Source organism: Manis pentadactyla, chromosome 7, assembly GCF_030020395.1.
Source record: "Manis pentadactyla isolate mManPen7 chromosome 7, mManPen7.hap1, whole genome shotgun sequence".
Lineage (NCBI taxonomy): Eukaryota > Metazoa > Chordata > Mammalia > Pholidota > Manidae > Manis > Manis pentadactyla.
Genome location: NC_080025.1, coordinates 118,135,707 through 118,151,366, shown reverse-complemented (window position 1 = coordinate 118,151,366; position 15,660 = coordinate 118,135,707). Strand labels below are relative to the sequence as shown.

The window sequence follows — 15,660 nt, the reverse complement described above, 5'->3', positions numbered from 1 at the left end:
CATATATTAGACCTAGTAGTTTTGAAGTGGATTCTTTAGAGTATTTTATGTACAATATCATGTCATCTGCAAACAGGGGCAGTTTGACTTCTTCCTTGCCAATCTGGTTGCCTTTTATTTCTTTGTATTGCCTGATTGCCATTGCTGATGCCTCCAGAACTATTTGGAATAAAAGTGGGGAGAGTGGGCATCCTTGTCTTGTTCCTGATCTTAAAGGAGAAGCTTTCAGCTTGTTGCTGTTAAGTATAATGTTGGCTGTGGGTTTGTCATATATGGCCTTTATAATGTTGAGGTACTTGCCCTCTATACCCATTTTGTTGAGAGTTTTTATCATGAATGAATGTTGAATTTTGTTGAGTGCTTTTTCAGCATCTATGGAGATGGTCCTGTGGTTTTTGTCCTTCCCTTTGTTGATGTGGTGGATGATGATGATGGATTTTCGAATGTTGCACCATCCTTGCACCCTGGGATGAATCCCACTTGATCATGATGGATGATCTTTTGATGTATTTTTGAATTTGGTTTGCTAATATTTTGTTGAGTATTTTTGCATCTATGTTCATCAGGGATATTGGTCTGGAATTTTCCTTTTTTGTGATGTCTTTGCCTGGTTTTGTCATTAGAGTGATGTTGGCCTCATAGAATGAGTTTGGGAGTATTCCTTCCCCCTACTTTTTGGAAAACTTTAAGGAAGATGGGTATTAGGTCTTCACTAAATGTTTGATAAAATTCAGCAGTGAAACCGTTAGGTACAGGTGTGTTGTTCTTAGTTAGTTTTTTGATTACCAATTCAATTTCTTGCTGGTAATTGGTCTATTCAGATTTTCTGTTTCTTCCTGGGTCAGCCTTGGAAGGTTGTATTTTTCTAGAAAGTTGTCCATTTCTTCTGGTTTATCCAGTTTGTTAGCATATAACTTTTCATAGTATTATCTCATAATTCTTTGTATTTCTGTGTATTCCATGGTGATGTTTCCCTTCTAATTTGCAATTCTGTTTGTGTGTGTAGACTCTCTTTTTTACTTGACAAGTCTGGATAGGGGTTTATCTATTTTGTTTATTTTCTCAAAGAACCTGCTCCTGCTTTCATTGATTCTTTCTATTGTTTTATTCTTCTCAATTTTATTTATTTCTGCTTTAATATTTATTATGTCCCTCCTTCTACTGAATTTGGGCCTCATTTGTTCTTCCTTTTCTAGTTTCATTAATTGTGAGTTTAGACTATTCATTAGGGATTGTTCTTCTTTCCTGAGGTAGGCCTGTATTGCAATATACTTCCCTCTTAGCACGGCCTTCGCTGTGTCCCACAGGTTTTCTGTTGGTGAATTATTGTTCTCATTTTCTCCATATATTAATTGATCTCTGTTTTTATTTGGGCATTGATCCATTGATTATTTAGAAGCATATTATTAAGCCTCCATGTGTTTGTAGGCTTTTTCATTTTCTTTGTGTAATTTATTTCTAGTTTCATAACTTTGTGAGCTGACAAGCTGGTTGGTATACTTTCAATCTTTTTGAATTTATTGAGGTTATTTTTGTGGCCTAGTATATGATCTATTCTTGAAAATGTTCCATGTGCACTTAAGAAGAATGTTTATCCTGTTGCTTTTGGATGGAGTGTTCTGCAGATGTCCAATAGGTCCATCTTTTCTAATACATTGTTCAGTGCCTCTGTCTCTTTAGTTATTTTCTGTCTGGTTGATCTGTCCTTTGGAGTGCGTGGTGTGTTTAAGTCTCCTAAATGAATGCATTGCATTCTATTTCCCCTTTTAATTCTGTTAGTATTTGTTTCACATATGCAGGTGATCCTGTGTTGGGTGCATATATGTTTATAATAGTTATATCCTCTTGTTGGACTGACCCCTTTTCATTATGTAATGTCCTTCTTTGTCTCTTGTGACTTTCTTCGTTTTGAAGTCTATTTTGTCTGATACAAGTACTACAACTCCTGCTTTTTTCTCTCTGTTAGTTGCATGAAATATCTTTTTCCATCCCTTTACTTTCAGGTGGTGTATGTCTGAGTTTGAAGTGAGTCTCTTGTAGGCAGCATATAGATGGGTCTTTTTTTAATCCATTCAGTGACTCTATGCCTTTTGGTTGGTGCATTCCAACCATTTACATTTAGGGTGATTATCTATAGATATATAGTTATTGCCATTGCAGGCTTTAGATTCATGGTTACCAAAGGTTCAAGGGTAATTCCCTTACTATGCAGCAGTCTAATTTAACTCACTTGGTATGCCATTACAAATACAACCTAAAGGTTCTTTTTTTTCCTCCTTTTTCTTTTTCTTCCTCCTCCATTTTTTCTATGTTATGAGTCATATTCTTTACTCTTTGTCTGTCCCTTGGGTCACATCTACTAAGCCTTAGGAATACTTTCATCTATAGCCGTCCCTCCAAAATGCACTGTAGAGGTAGTTTGTGGGAGGTAAATTCTCTCAGCTTTTGCTTATCTGAAAATTGTTTAATCCGTCCTTCAAATTTAAATAATAACCCTGCTGGGTAGAGTATTCTTGGTTCAAGGCCCTTCTGCTTCATTGCATTTAATATATCATGCCACTCCATTCTGGCTTGTAAGGTTTCTGTTGAGAAATCTGATGATAGTGTGATTGGTTTTCCTTTATATGTGATCTTTTTTCTCTCTAGCTGCTTTTAAATGTCTGTTGTTATCCTTGATTTTTGCCATTTTAATTATTATACATCTTGATGTTGTCTTCCTTGGGTCCTTTGTGTTGGGAGACCTGTGCACTTCCATGGCTTGAGAGACTATCTCCTTCCTCAGATTAGGGAAGTTTTCAGCAATTACCCCCTCAATGAGACTTTCTGTCCCTTTTTCTCTCTTCTTCTTCTTCTGGTATCCCTATAATATGAATATTGTTCTGTTTGGATTGGTCACACAGTTCTCTCAATATTCTTTCATTCTTAGAGATTCTTTTTTCTTTCTGTTCCTCAGTTTCTTTATATTCCTCTTCTCTAATTTTTATTCCTTTTACCGTCTCTTCTACTATATCTAGTCTGCTTTTAAATCTCTCCGTTGTATGTTTCATTTCAGATATGGAATTTCTTAATGATTGAGTCTCCTTAAATTCGTTCCTGAGTTCTTGAATATTTTTCTGTACCTCCATAAGCATGTTTATGATTTTTATTTTGAACTCTCTTTCAGGAAGATAGGTGAGTTCAGTTTCATTTGGCCCTTTTTCTGGGGTTTGTGAGATTTTGGTTGGAACCAGGTTCTTTTGACATTTCATATTTCTATGTGGTACCCTCTAGTGCCCAGAAGCTCCAGTCTCTGGAGCTCCTCAGCCCCTAGAGTGAGGTTTGGAGTTTTAGGGGAGCAGAGCTGGTACCTGGCAGGAGGAAAGATCTGTTTCCTGATTCCCTGTCTCCAGTGGTGCCTGTCTCCAGTGTCAGAGCCAGTGGGCCTAGTGCACAGGTGTAAACCTCTGTGCTCAGCATCTCTAGCTCTTGTAGGCTTGGCCTCCCTATGTGTGGCCTGACACCAGCACAGTTACTGCCGGTTTGAGAGCTGGTGCTGTCATGCCAGGAGGAAGGCTCAGCATGCTATGTGTCACAGTGGGTGGCCTGGGAGCTGAGCAGCCTTCCAGGGGGATGGAGCACCCGAAGCTCCTCAATTTCCCAACCTGCTGGGCAGAGCACACTCTGACATCTTTGTCCAGCTCTCCCTTCTCCAGCGCAGCAAGTTCCGTGCAAACCCCGCCCCTTCAGCAGCCCTCTCGCTGCTAGGAAGCCTCTCAGACCGCCTGCCTTTCCTCTGTCACAGAGGCCAGATGTGGATCCCCTCCTTCACAAATGCTAGATTGTCAGTCTCTCAGGCACTCCACCTGTTCCAGCTCCCCAACTGCCAGAGCACCACACAGTGTAGGTTTTTGCTTGCAAAGCAGATCTCCAGGGCTAGGTGTTCAGTAGTCCCAGGCTTCCATCCCCTCCCCACTCCATTTCTCTTCCTCCAGTCAGTGACCTGGGGTGGGGGAAGGGCTTGGGTCCCGCCGGATTAAGACTTTCATACGTTACCCTGTTTAGTGAGGGCTGCTCTGTTCATGTGGTCCATATGCAGTCTGGTTCAGCCTTCTTTCTTGTTGATGTTTTAGGGTTAGTTGTATTAACTATATTTTCATACTATTTTGTGTTTTGGGGAGGAGTTCTCTGTCTCACCTCTCACACCGCCATCTTGAATCTCCCCACTATACTGTACACTCTTATTTGTGGCCTACCTTCAAAAGAAATATCATATTTTCAACTCAAATACCTATATACAAATGTTAAATAAAAAGAATCAATTCTTAAAGACAAGAAAAATACAAACCTAATGGTAGGTTCATATTTTTTGATATATTCTATTTTAAAACATTACTTTTCAGAAGACATCAGAAACTCTTTGGTAATTTATTTTAGCCATAAAAAATTCCAGAACATTCCATTATCTAGAGTAAATATCAGCTACCATTGTATCTACTTCTTGAATCACATGTCCAGTCTATTTAGTAGGAAGGAAAAGAGTATATTATGGATAAATGTTTTTAAAATAAAGACAGTGTTTCATGATCTGTGACTACTCATGTTCCTGACACTACACTATAGCTTGCAAGGAATTTCTTTTGTTTTTCATTTACATTCTTGTATCTCCTTATCTCCTGTTTGCTTTTGTAGATGACATCACACTAGAATTCTTCCTCTCTCAGACTTTATGCAAAATAGAAGATGGATGGATTGGTGGATGGATAAATTGGTAGGCATACAGACATATACATAAATATTTATTGTCACTCTGTATTGAGTAAATAAAGTGTAATATTCACCTGCATTATGAATGAAATACATCTAAATTCATTTTAATTTCCTACTTAAATCTCTAAACAGCTATACAAATAACACATAACATTCAGCTCTACAAACTAGATGGTAGAGAAGGCTTGATAAACCAACTTACAAAAAGTGTTTAATAAATCCTGAAAATATCCAGGATATTTCTTCCTACTAATTTTGGGGAACATTCCTATTATTGAGCTTTATGGACTGAGAGAGATTTTTTTTCTCAGCAATCCAAAATGACAAGAGGTACGTTTTTATGGGTAAGTCTTCAGAGGATATCTTAAAAGTGAAAAGATGAAATTTCCTCTCACATTCTTAAAACCAAATATGAATGTGCCACTAGGCTGTTTGTTTTATAATTATGAATATAAATATAACAAATATAATTCATTGGTTAGTACTAACCTCTGAAATGTGCATATTCTCATCTTAATAACCTAAATATTTAAAAATATATTGCATTTTAATAGATTCAATCTGAGTTGGTTATTAAATACAGTTAATTATGAGATTTATTTGTCTAGAAAAATTTAATGTAAAGATTACACCCTAAGGAGAATTTCTTTAGAAAGCAAATAAAATGAATCCATGTGATTAAAATCTTAATTGCAAAGATACCAGAACTGCTATTAATGCTAGTCATCCACATTAGCACAATTTTAAAAGAAAAAACAATTATATATTTTAGCTTTGTTTTCAACATACAAATATTTAATTCAAACAAAACAAATCCTGATTAAGAAATGGAAAATAAATTAAAATATCCCAAGAGGATTTAATGGTTTTTAAATTATAAGTTAATTTTATTCCCAAAGAATAGTTACTATTAAATATATTATAAGTAAGAAAGAACCAATTATATTTTTACTGCTAGAGCTATTAATCCGACCTCCAGTCAGCAAAACTTTATATTATTTGCAACAAGGTACACTAAATTTATATAATTGTCAGAAACTTTATGAAGAGGAATTATTTAAAAATCTGTGTTAAATATCCAAGGTTATTTAATTGGACAAATTGTGGCTAATGTTTATAGTTAGAAATTTTTGTATTTATAAAAATTATTTCTGTGCATATTTCATAAGCAAAATTTACTTAAGACATACAAGTTACTAAATGATTATATGTGTTTAAAACTTCAGGTATGAAATAAAATATTTAGTGAAATAAATATACACAGGAATTACAAAAAAGTCAATTGACTCTTGGCCAATAATTGAGTTAGAATATCTGAAATATTAGCAAGAAGTCAAGAAAACAAAATTCTTGAATTAGCTAGTTTTCCTTTTATTGTTGTCAAATTTATATTCTTTTTTTTAAATTTAAGCTAATGTGAGACTTGGGGAGGATCATTAAATATTGTTAAGTTGTGATTTAAGTGAATCAAAAGAAAACATTTCCAAGAAGTGAATTATTAATAAAGGAAAACTTAAAACTATAGTATTGGGACAGAGGACGAAAGATGGGGGACATCTCTTTAATTTGTGTTTCTTAACATCTTAGTGACAAGTCCAAACTACTTTTTCAATGATCTTGAAAGCTGTAGGAATCCTCTAATTCCTAAAGACATGCCAAATAATTATCTGCTTTACCCTGTGTTTACCTCAAGCAATGAAATATGGTATACTACTCCATACATGCCTGGATAACCCAGATGTCCATTGAGGCTTAACTACCATTTCGACATTATCTCTATTACCTGATTGAATCAACGTGCTCTTTCCTCAAGCCCCACAAATCTCCAAACTTAGTCCTAGGCTGTGTCTGTCTCTGCTCAGGGTCTAGAATTAAGCTATTACCAAGCCAGATATTAGCCCTTTTCTGATTTCCATAAAAGAGCTGGTCATAAGAATCTATTTAGTGAGATTCAAGATGGTGATGTGAGAGAAGAGATGGACAATTCCTCCCAAAACCACAAACAGTATGAAAATATAGTTAATTGCTACAACTAACCCTAAAACAGCAACAAGAAAGAAGGCTGAAACAGACTGCATGCATACTTCAGGAACAGAGCAGACCTCATGAACACAGGGTAATGTATGAAAGTCTTTATCAGGTGGGACTCAAGACCTTCCCCCACCCAGATCACCAGTGGGAGGAAGAGAAATGAAGCAGGGAGGGGGTAGAAGCCTAGAACTGCTGAACACCAAGCCCTGGAGGTCTGCTTTGGAGCAGAAACCTACACTCTGTGGGGATGTGGGGAAGCTCAGACAGGTGGAGTCCTTCAGAGACAGATTGCAGCCATTTGTGGAGGAGGGGATCCACACTTGGCTGCTCTGGGACAAAGGAAAGGCACGCAGTTTGAGAGGCTTCTTAGCAGCAAGAGGGCTGCTGAAGGAGCAGGGTTTACATGGAGCTTGCAGCGTCGGGAAGGAGAGAGCTGTACAAGGTAGTCTGGGCACACTCTGCCCAGGTGATTGGGAACATTGAGGAGCTTTAGAAGCCCCATCCCCTGGGTGCCTACTCAGCTCCGAGGCCCCCCACTATGACACGCAGCTTGATAACCTTCCTCCTAGCATGTTGGCACCAGTTGGCAAACCGGCAATCACTGCACTGGCATCAGGCCAGCCAGAAGGAGGCTCAGCCTACAACAGCTAAAGACACAAAGCACAGAGGCTTACACCTGTGTGCTTGGCCCACTAGCTATGACACTTGAGACAGGCACTGCAGATGGGAATCAGGAAACAGATCTTTGCTCCCTGCAGGCACCAGCTCCACTCCCCTATGACCCCCAGTCTGACTCTAAGGGCTGAGAAGCTCCATAGACTGGAGCTTCTGGGCACTAGTAGGTACCACAGGAATTATGAAACATCAAAAGAACATGGTTCAGACCAAAATTGCACAAACCCCAGAAAAAGGGCCTAATGAAACTTTACTCACCAATCTGCCTGAAAGAGAGTTCAAAATAAAAATCATAAACACACTTATGGAGGTACAGAGAAATATTCAAGAACTCAAGAATGAATTTAAGTTGAAAATGCAAACATTAAGAAATTCCATATCTGAAATGAAACATACAATGGAGGGATTTAAAAGCAGATTAGAGGTAGTAGAAGAAAATGGTAAAAGGAATAGAAATTAGAGAAGAAGAATACAAAGAAGCTGAGGCACAAAGAGAAAATAGAATCTCTAAGAATGAAAGAATATTGAGAGAACTGTTTGACCAATCCAAATGGAACAATATTCATATTATAGCAGTACCAGAAGAAGAAGAGAAAGAAAAAGAGACAGAAAGTGTCATTGAGGAGGTAATTGCTGAAAACTTCCATAATCTGGTGAAGGAGATAGTCTCTCAGGCCATGGAGGTGCAGATTTCCCAGCACAAGGGACCCAAGGAAGACAACATCAAGACATATAATAATTAAAATGGCAAAGATCAAGGATAACGACAGACATTTAAAAGCAGCTAGAGAGAAAAAAGATCACATACAAAGGAAAACCCATCACACTATAATCAGACTTCTCAACGGAAACCTTACAGGCCAGAAGGGAGTGGAATGATATATTTAATGCAATGAGGCAGAAGGGTCTTAAACCAAGAATACTTTACCTAGCAAGGTTATCATTTAAATTTGAAGGAGGGATTAAACAATTTTCAGGTAAGGAAAAGTTGAGAGAATTTACCTCCTGCAAACTACCTCTACAGTGCATTTTGGAGGGATGGCTATAGATGAAAGTACTCCTAAGGCATAGTAAATGTCACCAAAGGGATAGACAAAGAGCCGAGAACATGATTTGTTATATACAAAGAATGGAGGAGGATGAAAAAGAAATAAAAATAAGAACCTTTAGGTTGTGTTTGTAATAGCACATGAAGTGAGTTAAATTAGACTGTTAGATAGTAAGGGAATTACCCTTGAACCTTTAGTAACCACGAATCTAAAGCCTGCAATGGCAATAAGTACATACCCGTTGATAACCACCCTAAATGTAAATGGTCTGAATGCACCAATCAAAAGACTTAGAGTCACTGAATGGATAAAAAAAAAGACCCATCTATATGCTGCCTACAAGAGACTCACTTCAAACTCAGACATACACCACCTGAAAGTAAAGGGATGGAAAAAGATATTTCGTGCAACTAACAGAGAGAAAAAAGCAGAAGTTGTAGTACTTGTATCAGACAAAATAGACTTCAAAACGAAGAAAGTCACAAGAGACAAAGAAGGACATTACATAATGAAAAGGGGTCAGTCCAACAAGAGGATATAACTATTATAAACATATATGCACCAAACACAGGATCACCTGCATATGTGAAACAAATACTAACAGAATTAAAGGGGGAAATAGAATGCAATGCATTCATTTAGGAGACTTAAACACACCACGCACTCCAAAGGACAGATCAACCAGACAGAAAATAACTAAAGAGACAGAGGCACTGAACAATGTATTAGAAAATATGGACCTATTGGACATCTGCAGAACACTCCATCCAAAAGCAACAGGATAAACATTCTTCTCAAGTGGACATGGAACATTTTCAAGAATAGATCATATACTAGGCCACAAGAAGAACCTCCATAAATTCAAAGATTGAAATTCTACCAAAAAGCTTCTCAGATCACAAAGGTATAAAACTAGAAATAAATTACACAAAGAAAACAAAAAAGCCCACAAACACAAGGAGGCTTAATAACATGCTCCTAAAGAATCAATTGTTCAATGAACAAATAAAAACAGAGACCAAGTAATATATGGAGACAAATGACAACAACAATTCAACAACACAAACTCTGTAGGAAGCTGCGAAAGCCATGTTAAGAGGGAAATATATTGCAATACAGGCCTCCTTCAGGAAATAAGAACAATCCCAAATGAACAGTCTAAGCTCACAATTAATGAAACTAGAAAAGGAAGAACAAATGAGGCCCAAAGTCAGTAGCAGGAGGGACATAATAAATATTAAAGCAGAAATAAGTAAACTTGAGAGGAATAAAACAGTAGAAAGAATCAATGAAAGCAGGAGCTGGTTCTTTGAGAAAATAAACAAAATAGATAAACTCCTAGCCACACCAATCAAGAAAAAAAGAGACTCTACACACATAAACAGAAACAGAAATGAGAAAGGAAACATCACCACGGACACCACAGAAATACAAAGAATTATGAGAGACTACTATGAAAAATTATATGGTAACAAACTGGATAACCTAGAAGAAATGGACAACTTTCTAGAAAAATACAACTTTCCAAAGCTAACCAAGGAAGAAACAGAAAATCTGAATAGACCAATTACCATCAAAGAAATTGAACTGGTAATCAAAAAACTACCTAAGCACAAAATCCCTGGACCAGATAGTTTCACTACTGAATTTTATCAAACATTTAGTGAAGACCTAATACCCAACCTCCTTAAAGTTTTCCAAAAAGTAGAAGAGGAGGGAATACTCCCAAATTCATTCTACAAGGCCAGCATCACTCTAATATTAAAACCAGGCAAAGACACCACAAAAAAAGAAAATTACAGACCAGTATCCCCGATGAACATAGATGCAAAAATACTCAACAAAATATTAGCAAACTGAGTTCAAAAATACATCAGCAAGATCATTCATCATGATCAAGTGGGATTCATCCCAGGGATGCAAGGATGGTACAACATTCAAAAATCCATCAACATCATCCACAACATCAACAAAAAGAAGGACAAAAACCACATGATCATCTCCATAGATGCTGAAAAAGCATTCGACAAAATTCAGCATTCATTCATGATAAAAACTCTCAACAAAATGGGTATAGAGGGCAAGTACCTCAACATTATAAAGGCCATATATGACAAACCCACAGCCAACATTATACTTAACAGCAAAAAGCTGAAAGCTTTTCCTTTAAGATCAGGAACAAGACAAGGATGCCCACTCTCCCCACTTTTATTCAACATAGTTCTGGAGGTCCTAGTCACAGCAATCACAGAACACAAAGAAATAAAAGGCACCCAGATTGGCAAGGAAAAAGTCAAACTGTCCCTGTTTGCAGATGACATGATATTGTACATAAAATACCCTAAGGAATCCACACTAAAACTACTAGATCTAATATCTGAATTCAGCAAAGTTGCAGGATACAAAATTGATACACCAAAGTCTACTGCATTCCTATACACTAATGATGAACTAGCAGAAAGAGAAATCAGGAAAACAATTCCATTCACAATTGCATGAAAAAGATAAAATACCTAGGAATAAACCTAACCAAGGAAGTGAAAGACCTATACCCTGAAAACTATGGGACACTCTTAAAAGAAATTAAAGAAGATACCAATAAATGGAAATTCATCCCATGCTCTTGGCTAGGAAGAATTAATATTGTCAAAATGGCCATCCTGCCTAAAGCAATCTACAGATTCAATGCAATCCCTATTAAAATACCAACAGCATTCTTCAGTGAACTAGAGCAAACAGTTGTAAAATTCATGTGGAACCACAAAAGACCCTGAATAGTCAAAGTAATCCTGAGAAGGAAGAATAAAGCAGAGGGAATTTTACTCCCTGACTTCAAGCTCTACTACAAAGCCACAGTAATCAAAACAATTTGGTACTGGCACAAGAACAGACCCATAGACCAGTGGAACAGACTAGAGAGTCCAGATATAAACCCAAACATATATGGTCAATTAATATATGATAAAGGAGCCATAGATATACAATGTGGAAATGACAGTCTCTTCAACAGCTGGTGTTGGCAAAACTGGACAGCTACATGTAAGAGAATGAAACTGGATTATTGTCTAACCCCTTCCCCAGAGTAAACTCAAAATGGATCAAAGACCTGAATGCAAGTAAGGAAACCATAAAACTTTTAGAAAAAATTATCAACAAAAATCTCTTGGACATAAACAAGGGAAACAAAGGCAAAAATGAATAAGTGGGACTATATTAAGCTAAAAACCTTCTCTACAGCAAAGGACACCATCAGTAGAAGAAAAAGACATCCTACAATATGGGAGAATATACTCATAAATGACAGATCCGATAAAGGGTTGACATCCAAAATATATAAAGAGCTCACACACCTTAACAAACAAAAAGCAAATAATCCAAAAAAAAAAAAAAAACAGGCACAGGATCTGAACAGACACTTCTCCAAAGAAGAAATTCAGATGGCCAACAGACAGATGAAAAGATGCTCCACATTGCTAATCATCAGGGAAATGCAAATTAAAACCACAATGAGATATCACCTCACACCAGTTAGGATGGCTCCAAAAGACAAACAACAACAAATGTTGGTGAGGATGTGGAGAAAGGGGAACCGTCCTACACTGCTGGTGGGAATGTAAACTAGTTCAACTATTGTGGAAAGCAGTATGGAGGTTCCTCAAAAAACTCGAAATAGAAATACCATTTGACCCAGGAATTCCACTCCTAGGAATTTACCCTAAGAATGCAGCAGCCCAGTTTGAACTGGATATATGCAATCCTATGTTTATCACAGCACTATTTACAATAGCCAAGAAATGTAAGCAACCTAAGTGTCCATCAGTAGATGAATAGATAAAGAAGAGGTGGTACATATACACAATGGAATATTATTCAGCTGTAAGAAGAAAACAAATCCTACCATTTGCAATAACATGGATTTAGCTACAGGGTCTTATGCTCAGTGAAATAAGCCAGGCAGAGAAAGACAGTATCAAATGATTTCACTCATCTGCGGAGTACAACAACAAAGAAAAAACAGAAGTTACAAAACAGCAGCAGACTCACAGAACCCAAGAATGGACTAACAGTTACCAAAGCGAAAGTGTTTGGAAGGATGGGTGGGAAGGGAGGGATAAGGTGGAAAACGGGGCATTACGATTAGCACACACAATGTGGAGGGGTGGGGACATGGGGAAGGCGGTATATACAGAGAAGACAAGTAATGATTCTGTAGCATCTTACTACACTGATGGACAGTGACTGTAATGGGGTATGTGGGGGGTACTTGATAATAGGGGGAGTGTAGTAACCATAATGTTCAAGTAATTGTTCATTAATGATATCAAAATAAAAACATAAAAAATGAATCTATTTAGTGATTTAACTGAAGACTGGAGGAGGTGCACAGAGGAATTATGTCACATACTACAAGCCTTCTTCCATCTCTTTGGTCTCGTCCCCACACTGTTGCCATCCAAAGAGCCTGTGTCCTCCATGTGCTGTGCACATTCCCTGGGAAAACTTCTCTCTCTCTCTTTCTCTCTTTCTCTCTCTATCTCTCCTTCTCTCTCCCTCTCTCTCTCTTTTTCTCTCTCTCTCTCTATTGCCCACACACACACACACACACACGTGCATACGCATGGACATATAAGTGCTCACGCTCTTCTGCCTTCCTTCCTTCACCACAGTCCTCACCTTTTTTAGTGATTCTACCATATGAGATAATTACCTATTTGCAAAAGTCAGAACTATTTTCTCGTATGAACATCTAATATATTTTTTAAAGACCTCTGTGGGAAAGAAGGTTTTCAATATCCAATTTCACACTTAAATGGTTTTTGCTAGCAACTTTTCCTCTTAGTAAGCTACAATAAATGTCGACTTTGGTTTGTGACAGATGGGTCATCTCTAAGAAACCACCACAGTGAGTTCAATGTTTCTAAAAACTTGCAAAAATAAGTAGCACAAGAAAATCATCCAGACCTACAGTCCACAAATTCTTTCCCTAAATTCTTGTATAGTAGGTACTTGTACTTGAATGAAGCAAAAATGACTTGGTCTTATAAATAAGACAACAGGTTTCTCCACCAGAGAATATGTCTATCTCTGCATGCAGTTTGAATTACTGCTGAATCTAATTGAGGAGCAGCTTATGATATTAAAAAGCTAAATACCTGCTAAAATCTGCATTCCTTTCAAATTGCTCTTTAAGTTGTTAATAAATGAAAAAAAAATCTTTATGGTGTTATGTTAACTAATCATTTTCCAAAAGAAGGCTTCATATCTTCCACAATCTGAATATCACTGGTTATCTCTGATTATTGTTATAGTTCACCAATATCTATTTGGTTTTTATCAACTCTATTATATGTGCCATATGGGGAAAAGTTGAATAAAGAGGCAGTGGTTTACAGTAAATACTTAGAGATGGGAATTCGTTCTGTTCACTCAACCTGTTCCACATTAGAAGTAGGGATAGAGGATAAAAGAGAATATAAAGAATGGGTCAGAGAGAAGCAGGAACTAAGGTTTGTTTTTTACCCTAAGAAATAAGTATTCAACCAGAAAGTAAATTCATATTACATAAATAATGGTTTGTTTTGTTTTTGTGTGGTGTTTTATATGTTTGTTTTCTCTGGGCAGAGTCGTCTTGGAGCTCCCAGCACTTTGCTGGCGCCCTGATTGGCCCTCACCTGACCCACGAGCCGGGTGACGCCAGTGGCAGAAGAGCGGTGTCGTCAGCATGAAAACCCGGAGCAAGGAGAGTTACACGTCTGAGTGTGTCATCAGTTTTCATGTGTGGTATGCCATTGGAATAAACACAAAGGAACAAGTAGCTTGGTATTTAAATATTTTCACCCGGTTTCATTAAAATTTCTCTTGCCCAACAAATATAGGTCTGGAATATAGTGCAGCAAAGGCAGCTCGCCAATTATTTCATGTACTCATACTTCCCAATCCTTTGGCAATTATGTGGGCCATGTGCCTGGTTCTGGCCAATGGAATTACACGTCTTTTCCAGAACAAAACACTTAAATTACCCATGAAAGGCTCTCTATAGCCTGCTTGGCGTTTCACATAGACAGGAAAAGCCATGTGTTCCAGAAGATTCAGACATAAGGCAGTGTGGCTTCTGTCAGCTAGAGTCCCTCAGTGGTTCTGATCCAAGCCAGTTGCACTGAGTATGTTTCATAAGCAAGAGGAAAATACCGTTGGGTTAAATTACTGAGATTTTATGGTTAATTCATTACTTCAGCATATTGTAACAAAACTGCAAACATAATGAAAGAAATGCAAGAGTAAGGTAAATAAGAGTTGTTTTCCCTACCTGCCCTTCCCGTATGGAAACACAATTTAGAAAGAACAGCCAGTCTGACATCATTATGTTCATACAGAATATGAACATCATGTTGGTGATGAAGATCAGAAATAACACCAATTAAATACATTTACATTTGTGCACATTTTCATACCTACACAAAAACATGTCTTAAACACACTCTAAGTATTCTATATTCTGTGAGATTTAAGGTAGAGCAATTGAAAAATCCATATATATCACATTTTCAAGCCTCCTTCTCTGAGTGAATGAAGGTCTTAGTCACTAAAGCCAGATTGTCCTTGAGGAGATCATGTTTAGGTGTCTGTCTTCAACATTATTTGACAGATGTGATTAATTAAGACATGGCTAGAATTATTATTAAACTCAAAATATACAGGTAAACATCCAGAGAAGACTTTCCAGATGGTCACTGGGGAGTATAACATAAACTCTCATGAAAAAAATTTGCTCTACCATCAATCATCTATCCTGACTATAATAAGTGCATCCTTCCTCTTGTCTCAATTGTTCTATTAATAATTTGCTGCCGTGTCCCTAAATTCTCTTACTAGATGTTATTTTTCAATGTTGACATGATTTATGATTGGAAAAGGCAGTTTATAATATTCTGTAACCAGTAGATTAAAATATCTGTTAGCATTTTGAGGGATGCAAAGCTCCTAATGCATACATCAGAAAAATAAATGTGTGACTGTAGGAATATAGGAGTAATACATCCAAAAGTGCTGGTGCTCTAAAAGTAAGATCCTTGTACTACTATACAATGCAAACTATACACAGAAATTTGCCTTTCTGTTTGTGCTTGGTCAATATTTGGCTAGTATAGAATATATCATC

General features: G+C 37.2%; 1 long non-coding RNA gene across 1 annotated transcript in view; it reads left to right on the top strand.

Moving 5' to 3' along the window:
* Positions 1-14,305, top strand: part of LOC130684307 (uncharacterized) — a 35,678-nt gene extending 21,373 nt beyond the window's left edge. The window contains exon 4 of the long non-coding RNA XR_008998540.1: positions 14,124-14,305. This is a non-coding gene — a long non-coding RNA (uncharacterized LOC130684307). The remainder of the gene's footprint in view (positions 1-14,123) is intronic.
* Positions 14,306-15,660: the final 1,355 nt, after the last annotated feature.